This window comes from Adiantum capillus-veneris, chromosome 1, assembly GCF_014529385.1.
Source record: "Adiantum capillus-veneris isolate H3 chromosome 1, ASM1452938v2, whole genome shotgun sequence".
Taxonomy (NCBI): domain Eukaryota; kingdom Viridiplantae; phylum Streptophyta; class Polypodiopsida; order Polypodiales; family Pteridaceae; genus Adiantum; species Adiantum capillus-veneris.
This window is the reverse complement of record NC_140931.1, coordinates 40184868-40198217: the sequence shown is the minus strand read 5'-3', so window position 1 is coordinate 40198217 and position 13350 is coordinate 40184868.

The following is a 13350-nucleotide window of genomic DNA, read 5'->3' as shown; positions in this document are numbered from 1 at the left end:
ATGCTCCATTTATATAGAATACTTTATTCATCAATCATCGCTATTTTAAATGTTTCATTTATATAGGATACTTTATTTATCAATCATCGCTATTTTAAATGTTCCATTTATATAAATTACATGTAAAAAAATATTTGCACGCAAATTGCATGTTTAATATTTGTTTTTAATCTTTTAAAGGACTCTCAAGAATTATCGCTATTTTTAATGCTTCATTTATATAAATTCTCTGTAAAAAATCTAAGTGCACACAATTTGCATGTTAAATATTATTTTATATCTTTTTAAAGAGCATCAATTATCATCGCTTTTTGATTGCTACATTTACATAAATTCTATGTAAAAAAGAGTGTGAACACAATTTGCTAGTCCTATTTCTACACTTCCAATGTTTAAATATTTTTGAGGATTTTAAGTCGGTGTGTGCTTTGTTTGAATTAGTATGTGCGCACAGAGAAAAATATAAGTTAAAAATTTAATATATGCTGAAATGTTAAAGACCATTAACATGTATTGTTTGATATGAATTAAGTTCTTATAAACCACTTGTTTGAACTACTTTTTACACGTGTAACAGTTTGCAATTTTAAGCAAAGATTATATTAAATTTTTATCAATATTTCCTTGCACATTTGTTAAAGTCTTCAAGTGTGGTTAAGAGTTTACCTGAGATAGTGTGAAAGTGGTAGTGTCATTCGCAACCATGAATTTGTATTTGATATAATGTTTTTGTATTGTCCACTGCAAATATGATGCCAGATCAAAAGAAATGTATTATGCATGCCATTTGTAAAGAATGTATTTTGGCAATCTCATCATGTGCAGCTGATCGCATACAACAGATTAGTGAAAGCGATGTCTACATCAAAGACATCACTAGCACTATATGGGAGAACATAGAGAGTAGGTTGCGACTTGAAGGCCAATACGAGTTGTTGCGTCCAGCTGGGATACGAGAATTTGACCCCCACCACAAGGTCAGGACAGTGTTGGGCAATATGAAAGTATGTTGCAGAGACTTAAAGGAAGATATCCCACCTGCTTGTGACATGTCAAAATTAGAGCTCTGGGATAAATTGTGGGAAGAGCAAAAGGTAAAGATGAAGCGTGTGAAAGCGCAGGACCAAGCAGCCTCACCCAAGAGATTGAAGATGGCCCAAGATGCGCAAGCAGCTTTGGGAGGTCGATCCAATGCCAGCGGCACCGGCACAATTACGGACACTGCTTTGAATGAAAAGTGCACTCATCTTGTTTTCATCCCTCACGAAGCCTTGGTAGAAGGTATGAGGATTGGAGCAGGCTCCTTCAGTGTGTGCACATTGTACACTATCAAAGGCATCTTAGTGTTTCCAGACCACATTGCATAATTGGAAAAATGTTACAAAGGTGGGAGTGAGGCAAAATTTGACAGCTTTTAGATAGAGCAAGGAATGCAAACGCTTCACCCCTCCACTGTAAGGTGCATTGGGTTTACTACAAAAGCTCCTTGGAAAACGATATTCACATACTACAATGGGGGTACCGTGGGCGACATGATGTGCCGCTTACCGTTTGCTCAACGATTGTTCAGAGGACACATGCACAGGATACAACACAGTTGGAGGTCATTGCCTGTAGGAAACAACGCTATAAGCGAGATAGAAATGGTGCAGATCAAAGCAGTGGTCAAGCAGATACCGGAAGTTTTTCATGCCTTAATCAACGGCGTTGCGGCTTCCCACTCGTCCGGTATAGTGCACAGTGACCTGCACCCGTTCAACGTAATGTTGGACTTTACTCGTGCCAATGAACCCCACCTTAGTATCATTGATTGGGGTATGATGTTGAGAACACCTGCTAAGCACATAGCAAATAATTATCTGTCTCCAAGCGCACAGTTAGACGAAGCAGTTTTGAATGCACAGAGAGCAGGGAATGTCGAGATGGCTAAGAGACCGTGGATTGCTTCCGAACTATACGATCCACGATGCGCAAATGCATACACAAAAGCGAGCAACACTTATGCATTGGGCTACCTGTTTGACATGCTGGCAGATTTTTGGAGTGCAGCCAAAAAAATTTATTTTCCAGAAGAAGTTTTTCACCACCCGGACGAAGATGTTATGAGGGCTATTCGAATTAAAGTAGATTGTTGGATGAAGTTAAAAGAGGGGGACCAAAGAAGAAATGCTTCTAATGTGTTCATATTTTTCAAAGAACATTTAAAGACATACCCTAACCCTGTCCAACGTCCACTTGTTGTACTTGCACCATCATTTTATCCGATTTAAACATTTCTATGTTATACATGTCTTGTCAAGTGTATTATCTGGTTTGAAGTGGTTCACCTAATTGAGTAAATTATCTTTAGTCATTTCAAATTTGTCATTTAACTGTCAGTATTTAAAATTTGCCTTGTGGTTCAATTAGTCGCATTTGTTGTGGTTTGATTTAGTGGATTCCGCGCAGTGTCCCAATGAGTGAGAATATATATTTGTCAATGATATTGAATATTTGTCACTCTGTTGACTACAACACTAATAGAAAATGGCCGATCAAGAACAAGATATTGGCACCCAATCATTGTTTGATGATCAACAACAAGCGGTTGTTAATGCATTTCAGTGCATGAAGTCTTTGGCACACGGCATGCCGGCACAACAAGCGACGCGTACTGCTCGTCGACTCTCAAAGTGGGAAAATCCAAACCATATGCAGTGGAAAGAGATCAATAAAGAAATTACAAAGGACATGATCAAGACAATATGGCCATGTGGGACGTAGAGATCAAGAAAGGAAGGCGGAAGGTTTCGAAGTGTAACCATGATGGTATCAAAGATAACACTGAGAGGATTTATTTGGAGGTTTATGGCCATCCCCTATACAATGCAAATTGTGCGCTATATTGTTTAGAAATGCTATATGTTCACTTTGTGCAACAACAACCAGTAGACTTCTCGTCAAAGGAGACTTCCACTTATGATTTAAGGGAGAGTTGTGTCACTTTCACCCGAGATGAGCTGGCATTGATAGTGGAAGGCGCCGACCTACGACTAAAGAGAGAGAAGGATATTTACACAACACAATTGGCAGAGAAAGATGCAGAAATAACACGTCTTTCTATAGCCACCCAGACACCGCAACCCTCACAAGTTCGGATGGAGAAAAGCATTCACCGCTTAAGTCAGGACGTTCAAAACCTAACACAGCGAGTGAATCCAACACCTATACAAGGGACACACATCAACCACCTTGTCTTGCATCTAGAGTTGGTCCCCTCATCTACTTCAGATGCATCCTCATCTTCCCAATGTCTAGTTTGCTACAAGAATTTTGATGGATGGAGTGGGTACTATACATTGACATGTGGTCACTATTATCATTTAGTTTGTCTTATTCGTTTGATGCAAAACAGTAGTCAATGCGCAATCTGTTTACAAGATATTCCACAAGGAATATATATTATGTTTGGCATGGCAAACGAATATAAATTCAAGCAAGCATGCCCAGATACCCCTAGCATAATTAGAAATCTATTTGATGAGCAAGATGCTGCTTTAGGACAACACAATTGAGATCGACAAACTATGTAATATCGCGACAAAATATGTACTATTGAGAATATAAAGCATTGTAATTACTCAAAACACATTTGAATACAAGGTCTTTTACAATGGTTTTTGACATGATTTACTCATTCTACTCTCAAGCTGTATTGAATCAATTGAGTTGTTATGTGGTTCTAAGTCTAAGTGTTGTGGTTCTTCTTGTAATTCAACCTCCACATCTATTATCAAATTCTCTTCTATTTTGTCTACAGTGCATTGAGATACACCAACATTGAAATCTTCTTCATCTTTGTTGCTTGAGATTGCTGGCTTTGCCGGAATATTATGGCCAGACAGCAGTTGGAAAGTGGTTGAAAAATGACCGATCATTTGGCTGGTTGGTTGGTGTTTGGAAGTCAATGGACGGTGGCTTGTGGCGGGTGGCCGAATTCAAAAGAGGACTAGTCTTCTCAAGGGTAGTCACACATGGGCGGATTGGAAGGTGCGATTTGTACTTGTCAGCACAAGGGTGGCTACACTTTGCTGCATCTCATGAGAGAGGAAAACCCTTTTGGCCTATAAAAGAAGGCCTCTTCTACACACAAAAGTGTATTTTGAAGCATTGTGGTACATTGTGAAGTTGATGTGAGGTGGTGAGACTAAAGCAAGGTGGGAGCTCAAAAAGTGTATAATCCCTTTGTAACCTGCTTTCCCGTGGATGTAGCCTACATTGGGTGAACCACATACATCATGTGTAATCTCTCTCTCTCTCTCTCTCTCTCTCTCTCTCTCTCTCTCTCTCTCTCTCTCTCTCTCTCTCTCTCTCTCTCTAATCTATAATTTCTCATGTACGTAAATTATCTCTCTCCATTAAGTAATCTACTCAGTTATCTACATAGCTACACCATATTTCCTAACAACTGGTATTAGAGAAAGGTTTACTCGTAGTTAAATTATCTCAAGAAAAGGATTCCTTAAATTGAGTGGGAGTAATGGCGAAGGAAGGGAAGCTCAAGATGAAGAATCTCAATGGAAAAAACTACCAACATTGGAAGATGCAGATTGAAGACTATCTCTACCAGAAGGACCTCTATTTACAACTAGGCGGTCTTGCAAAGAAGCCCGCAACAATGGCAAATGATGCATGGATTGTCCTTGATTGAAAGTCACTGAGAAAAATCTGGCTATGCTTGGCGTCAATGGTGGCCTTCAATGTTTTGAGATGAAGACCATGGGGGACTTGATGAAGTCACTTGACGGCCTCTATGAGAAACCATCGGCATCAAATAAGGTATTTCTCATGAAGTGCTTGTTCAATCTAAAGATGGCAGAGAATGATTTAGTTGCAGAACACCTAAATGAATTTAACACCAACATAAATCAACTTCGATCGATGAAAATCAATTTCGATGACAAAATGTGAGCACTCCTTATACTATTATCTCTACCGGATATTGGGGACATCGTTGTGATGGTTGTAAGTAATTATATCTCTATCACAAATACTCTTAAGTTTGATGATGTTGTGAGTATTCTCCTAAGTGATGAAATGTGAAGGAGAAGCACATATGAATCATCAAGTGCTATACTATCAATGGAAACAAGAGGAAGGCCTAAGGAGAGGTTCAAAAACCAAAAGGGTCATGATTGCTCCAGGCAAAGCAAGTCATGCATAATGTTGGAATTGTGGCAAGAAGGGCCACGTCAAGAAGGATTGTTGGTCCAAGAAGGAGGAGTCGAAGTCTCAAGATAACAAGACAACATCGGAGGCCAATGTGGCAGGTAAAGTCGAGCAAGATGCTCTAAATCTCTCATTAGACAATGAGTCTAATTCCTGGATAGTAGATTCCAAGGCTTCATTCCATGCGACACCACACAAGAGACATTTCCAAGATTACAACAAAGGTAATTTTGGATATGGGTGAAAGCATGTTAACCTGTCGCGCTTTTTGTGCTAGTTAGCAGTTTCAAGTTAGCACATCTTCAAAAAGTTGGGCGTCCGGTAAATTTTTTACAATAAATATCAAAATTTGTCGGAGGTTGTATATTTGGATTCCTTGTTTCAAGTGCTTTCTATTGATATATCATATGTCATAGATCTTTGAGATGTAGCTCAAGTTATTGTACTAGTTAGCATATGTCAAAATTGTGCTAGTTAGCATTGTCCGGGACATGAAAAAGCATGACAAGCTAACATGCTTTCACCCGTATGTATACTTGAAAGATGAAGAAGCTTGTGAAATTGTCGGTAAAGGTACAGTTTGTGTCAAAACTGCTAACGAAAATGAATGGAAGCTTAAAGATGTTATACATGTTCTTTCTCTTCGCAAGAATTTGATCTCTACAGGACATTTATTAGACAATGAAGGTCACAACATTTCATTCGGAAACAAACAGTGGAAGATCTCAAAGGAATCTTTGGTGGTTGCAAAAGGATAAAAGGTTGGTACACTCTACTTGTGTACTGCTAGCTCACAATCTTTAGCTTCTCTAGCAATTACAAAAGTCGACAATACGGTGTGGTACTACCGGCTTGGGCATATGAGTACTAAAGCAATGCAAATCCTTTAATCAAAGAAGCTTCTACTAGGTTTGAAAGAAGTGGACTTAGAGTTCTCTATGGTAACAAAAGAGGGTAAAATTTCAAAAATCAGGAAATGAAAGAAAAAATAAAAAACTTGAATTGGTTAATTCTGATGTTTGGGGTCCTGCAAGTACACCATCCCTTGGTGGCTCATTGTAATATGTAACATTCATAGACGATGCAACTAGAAAAACATGGGTTTATGTCATGAAGAATAAATTCGATGTGTTTTCCATATTTCAAAGATGGAAAGACTTTGTGGACAATGAAGTAGGTACCAAGGTTAAATGCCTCAGATTGGACAATGGAGGTGAATATTGCAACCAGGCTTTTGAAAGATTTTGTGCTAGAAATGGCATATAGAGGCAAACGACAACCCCAAGGACACCTCAACAAAATGCATTTTTTGAAAGGAGGAACATAACAATCATTGAGCAAGCACGAAGCATATGGCTACATGCAGGTCTACCTCTTGAGCTTTGGGTGGAAGTTGTAAGTACGTCAGTGTACTTAATCAACTGGTCACCCTCAATAGCACTGTATGGGGGAGTTCCAGAGGAGGCATGGACTAGTAAACTGGTGAGTTATTCATTTATCAAAGTTTTTGGGTGTGAGGCTTTCATGCACATAGATAGAAGCCTAAGTTCAAAGCTAGATGCAAAATCCAAAAAGTGTTTCTTCATTGGCGATGGAGAAGGTGACTTTGGGTATCGCCTATGGAATCTTGAACATGGTAAAATCTTTAGAAGTAGGGATGTAGTTTTCAATGAAAAAAATATATACAAAGATTACTCGGAAAGAAAAAAACAAAAGAACAGGTGGTGAGTACATGGAGCTTGAGGACGGTGAAGACTCAAAGAGTGCAAATGGTGACAATGTGCGACAACGTCAACCAAATGAGGAGCCTCAAACTATTCCCTGAAGATCCACAAGAGAAAGTAGACCTCTAGAAAGGTTTATTCCTTCCTTCAACCATATCTTCATCTCAGATTTTGGAGAGCCCGAATCATACAAGAAAGTTATGCAACACGAATCCAAAGAGGAATGCAAGTGGGGATGGACTCATTACATCACAACCAAACATGGGAGTTGGTTGAGTTGCCTAAAGGTAAGCAGACACTTGAGAACAAATGGGTGTATAAGCAGAAGGAAAAAAAGGTGGAAAGAAAAGGTACAAGTCTAGGCTTGTGGTAAAACAGTTTTCTCAAAATAAAGGTATTGGCTTCAATGAAATATTTTCTCATGTTGTAAAAATGAACTCAATTAGGCTTGTCTTAAGCCTTGTGGATGATCATGATTTAAATATTAAGCAAATGGATGTAAATACGGAATTCCCTCATGGTGACTTAGAGGAGGAAATTTACATGCTTCAACCACAGGGGTAGGAAGTAAGGGGTAAGGAGAAAATGGTTTGCAGATTAAAGAAAATCTTGTATGATTTAAAGAAAGCATCAAGACAATGGTACTTAAAGTTTGATCGATGGATGTTGGATCATGGATTCACAAGATACAAGTCAAATCAATGCTTCTACACAAAGAATTTTGGGAGATGGGAAGTTCATCATCCTAATGTTGTATGTTGATGACATGCTGATTGCAAGTGCTAGCATATAGGACATCAAAGACCTAAAAGAGGATCTGTCTAAATATTTTTCAATGAAAGATTTAGGTGCTCCAAAGAGGATACTTGGTATGAATATATCAAGGGACAGGGAGAAGAAGACAATAAATCTATCTCAAGAGTATTACATCAAGAAGGTACTAGAAAGGTTTGCAATGCAAAAGAGTTTCTACACCTTTGGCTGTTCACTTTAAACTAACCAAGGATATGTGTTGAGAGACACAAGAGGAGATCGCCTAAATGGCTAAAGTTCCATATGATGCAATGGTAGGTTCTCTTATGTATGCTATGGTCTGGACAAGGCCAGGCATTGCACATGCAATGGGAGTTGTAAGTAGGTTCATGGAAAACCCAAGTAAAGAGCACTAGCAAGTTGTGAAGTGGATTCTTAGGTATCTGAAAGAGACAACACCAAATGATTTGTATTTTGGATGATCTAATATTTTTCTTCAATGGTATGTTGATGCAAATATGGTAGGTGACAAAGATACTTAAAGGAGCACTACTGTCTATGTATTCATGGTTGGAGGCACAGTAGTAAGTTGGGCTTCAATGCTACAAAACATGGTCTCACTTTCTACCAAGGAAGCAGAGTATGTAGCAATGACGGAGGCAAGCAATAAATTATGTGGCTTCACAGATTCTTTGAAGAGATTGGATTCAAACAAGACAATTGTGTCTTGTACAGTGATAGCAAAAGTGCTATCCATCTTCCAAAGAACTCATCCTTTCATCCAAGGACAAATCACGTTGAGGTGAGATCTTACTTCATAAGCACTCTTTTGGAAGAGGGACAACTAAAGCTAGGAAAGATGCATACAAGTGAAAATCCTACAGACATGTTTACAAAGGTGGTCAACAAGGAGAAGTTGATATTTTGCTCATCTTCAATCGGTATTCAAGGATAAGAAGAGAGGGTGGAAAGCGATCATAGGTTTGGTTTTGAGATCAATCTCCAAGTGGGAGATTGTTAAGTATGGAGCCTGATTTACCCCTTGTAAATTTTTGTGTTAAAAACACACATTTGTAAGGCCCCCATTATGAGGAGAAGCCATCGTGCAGTGTGAAGAAAAATCACTCGCCAAAAACCAAAATTTTCATGGCCAGTCTTGAGCAAAGCTTGAGACTGATGGATTTGTCGAAATATTATGGCTGGACGGCGATCGAAAAGTGGTCGGAAAATGACCGGTCGGTTGGCTGGTTGGATGGTGGTCGGTAGTCATGGTTGGTGGCTGGTGGTGAAAATTCAATGACCAGTGGTCGGTGGCTGCATTGAAAAGCGGACTTATCTTCTCAAGGGTGGCTACACATGGGTAGATTGGAGGGTCCGATTTGGACTTGTCAACACACGGGTGGCTCTCATGAGAGAGGGCAACCCTTTTGGCATATAAAAGGAGGCCTATTCTACACACAAAAACGGATTGTGAAACATTGTAGTGCATTGTGAAGTTGATGTGAGGTGGTGAGAGTGAAGCAAGGTGGGATCTCCAAAAGGGTGTAATCCCTTTGTAGCTTACTTCTTGTTTGAAGTACTAAAGCCATTGAGTGGCTGCTTTCCCATGGACATAGCCCACATTGGGTGAACCAGGTATATCATGTGATCTCTCTCTCTCTCTCTCTCTCTACTCTATAATCTTTCATGTGCGTAAATTATCTCTCTCCATTAAGTAATCTACTCAGTTATCTACTTAGATCCACCATATTTCCTAGCACCTTTGTCCTATCCCCCTTCGATCTTGGCTAGAGTCATTTGTTTTAGCATTAGCTAGTTCAAAAAATCCATTGTCTTTTTCTTCTTTTCAAATGGTATGGTGTTGTGACTCCTGTCGGCCCCATGTTAAACCCAAAATGGGTGTAGTTTTATATTTCCAGTTTGGTGTTTGTAGTTTTTGTAGCAAGTAGTTAGGATTTGTAGTGTGAAATGGACAAAACCTCTTCAAATCAAAAAACGGATTATTCCCTGAAGGTTGTAATGATTTGGACATGTGGAATGAAGAAGAAAAAGAGGATTGAAGCCCTATGCAATGTCAAATTCTTGTTTTCCTACGTATTCAGTTTTGAGTTCGGATACAATCACGTGACAGATTCCTGATTCCTGTGTATGTATTGAACGATGTTTGTTAAGGGATTTTGTGAATTAATCTTGTGTAAGAGGTTTCTTATTATCTCTCTCAAGAGTTGGGATGAGAGGAAACAGAACTCGGAAATCCTATGTTGTGGTTTCATGCTTTGAGAATGATTAGGAGCAAATCTATAAGAGGTACAAGCAAGTTTTCATCTTACGACCACAATAATGCTAAAGTGGAACAAACAAGTACAATGGCAGAAATAAGAGTTTCAAGGTTTTAAAATTATTTGCATGCAGTTTCAAGTGTTTGTAGGCTCTTGGCAATTTCTATGTAGATTCAATGCAGTTTTTGTGCCGGTAGTTTTTGTGCACTTTCAGTGGAGGCAGTTTCAGCGCAGTCAATTGCAGTTCAGTTCAGAAAATTGCAATTTCGTATTGTAAGCAGTTTTTAATTTTTGAAAGTATGAATGTTATGCAGTATACAACTTTATGAAATCTTTTGAAGGTTATCTCAATATGCTGTTATTATTGTTCTCTATTGCTTTGATATTTATTTATGGCACAAAGAAGAAAAAGAAGAAGAAGAAGTGCTCTCTTTGTCAAAAACGTGGGCACTGTGTGAAGCAATGTCTTATTTGTCAAAAGCATGGCCATTCCATCAAGAAATGTCCTTATATGTGTACGCTTTGTCAGAAGGAAGAGGTATATGTGAAGTACTACATGCCAAAGTTGTGCCGGGAGATGAATCACATTATGCAATGTTTTCAGGATGCATCATGTCATCATGAATTTTGTGATGCTCAAGAGGATTGAGATTGGTTTTTTGATGTTCTTGATGATGCACATAAGTGGCATAATAGTTGTGTCAATAAGAAGAGAAAGTCATGCTCAACTGTTAAGCAAATATCAAGGTTGCAAGAAGCATGTGAGTGTATTTCAAAGCAGTATTTCAGATTAGTATGAAGATGAGTTTGATGATGATTCTCAATGGTGTTTTCAACAGACAGTTATTTTTTCCAACATAAAACATTCTTAAGTTGTCAATTTTCAGTTACCAGTAGCTTTTCAGGCACCTGATTTGAAGCTTCAACTTACTCGATTCAAGAATATGGAATCCTCTTAAAATCTTGCTATTATGTATCATATTTTGCATGATGATGTTATCTTGAATGATTGTTATGATGCTGGTTCTTGCCCAAATTCAATCATTGTGGATCTTGGATGTACAAAATTTCGCAAAGAGGTAGTTTAGTTTCCTAATGTTATTCTTGAAGATTTGTATTCTTTATGTGGTCAAGGTCTAGATGTCAATGTTGGAAATGGGGTTCAATATGTTGAGGAGATGGTTTTGACTAATGATTATGCAAGCCTTTTGCAAGTTTTTGATGATTGTGAGGTGGGTTTTCTTGAAGATGGTTATGCATTTCTATGTGATGTTGTTGATGGAGGAGATAATGTTTATATTCTTATATGTCATTGGTTTTACGTCTTCATGCTTGATGACATAAGGGAAGAAATTCACGGAAAACAAGTCAGAAGTTTTCAGGTTCAATCACTTGAATTCTATTCAGTTTAGTGTTTTCATATTGGTCGAGTGCAAATATTTAATGTCTATGAGAAGCAATTCTCTAGATGTTTCCAAGTGAAAGTAGAAAGTGAAGCAATTCACATTGAATTTCATGATGATATATACTTGAGAGTTCATACATCCACGGTGGGTTTTTTGGAAGTTTCTTGCATGTTGTCATGCAAAGTGACTTTGCTAACCAAAGTGAAATCAAGTTTGGTGGATTAGAGGCAAAGATATCTCAAATCAAAAATCAATTTCAGGGAGATATCAGTGATTGGAGTGTTTTGTTGGGTTAGGAAATAAGACATAGCTAAATAGATATTTGAGTAGATTACTTAATGGAGAGAGATAGATTTCACACACCCAAGAGATTATAGAGTAGAGAGAGAGAGAGAGAGAGTACACACGATATACGTGGTTCACCCAATGTGGGCTACGTCCATGGGAAAGCAGCCACTCGATGGATTTAGTACTTCAAAACAAGAAGTAGTTTACAAAGGGATTATACCCTTAATGGAGCTCCCGCCTTGCTTCACTCTCACCACCTCACACTCACCTTGTTGCATCAACTTCACACTATGAAATGTGTGTAGAAATGGCCTCCTTTTATAGGCCAAAAGGGCTGCCCTCTCTTATGAGAGGCAGCCATGTGTAGCCGCCCTTGTGTGAATAAGTCCAAATCGGACCCTCCAATCCGCCCATGTGTGGCCGCCCTTGAGAAGACAAGTCCGCTTTTGAATTCGGCCACCGGCCATTGAATTCGGCTACCGGCCACCGGCCATTGACTTCCTACCACCGGCCACCGGCCAACCGACGGTTGTTTTCCAACCACTTTCCGGCCGCCGTCCGGCCATAATATTCCGGCGAAAAGGAATATTCCGGCGAGGAAAAAAAAGTCTCGGGGGCTTCCGCCCTCGAGGCCCCTAAAGTTGCCCCTGATTTTTGGTCGTGAAAATTTTAGGTTTCCAGCAAGTAATTTTCCTTCACGCACGATGGCTTCTCCTCATAATGGGGGCCTTACAAATGTGCGCTTTTACCACAGAAAATTACAAGGGTAAATCAGGCTCCATACTTAACATGTTTTGCATCCAAAGAGTGATTTTCTTTATGTTTTCGAGGAAAAATGTGAACAAACCATCTTGGTGGTGTTTTTTATGTGTGAAGAAGATGTCAACCTATTATTTCCAAGCCTTGAATCGAATCAGTTTGATGAAGAAGCAGATTAGTTTTGGTGTTTGTTGAATCAAAATTTTCAAGAAAATCAATTGTTTGGGCATACTAAGTTTAATTCAGGTTTTCAAGTGTTTCATCACATGCAAAGATGGTGGAGATGCTCAAGAGGAAGTGTCTCATGGTTGAAAATTTTTCATTCTATCTTGAATATTTCTTTAGTCTTTTTGAGGAATCTGAAATTGAACCTGAACGCGAATCTGAACATGAACCCGAACATGAAAAGAAAACTGAATTTATTCTTGAATGTGTACCTAAATTTGAAAATGGAACTAGAGACCTAAAACTACTTGAAGAAAAGGAAAATTTGATGATTTGTAAAAGGGATTTGAAGAAAGATGCAGGAAGCAAAGATCAATTTGGCTATTTTTTACCTTACATGAGTCAGGAAGTTCAACAAAAGCTTCTTTTGAAGGATGTGGAGTCTAGAGTTGATTCTAATATTTTTCCACAAGTGTTGGATATGTTGAAGAAGCAATGTTTGATGGTTTGCAAGGTGTTTTTTCATATCGAACCATTCATATCTCATTTTAAACTAAAACTTGATTTGTATAAAAAAGTATTTACGGAAAACGGGTGGTTAACATTGAGTGTGGAGATGTTTCTGAATTATGCAATGATGGTTACCAAGCTCAAAGTTGTAGATGCTCCAAATCGTGAAGTGTCTATAGTAAATGAAGATCAACCTTACATGAATTTTTTAGATGTTTTAAATTTTGAGTGTGAGAACCAGATTTTACAAATGCAAGA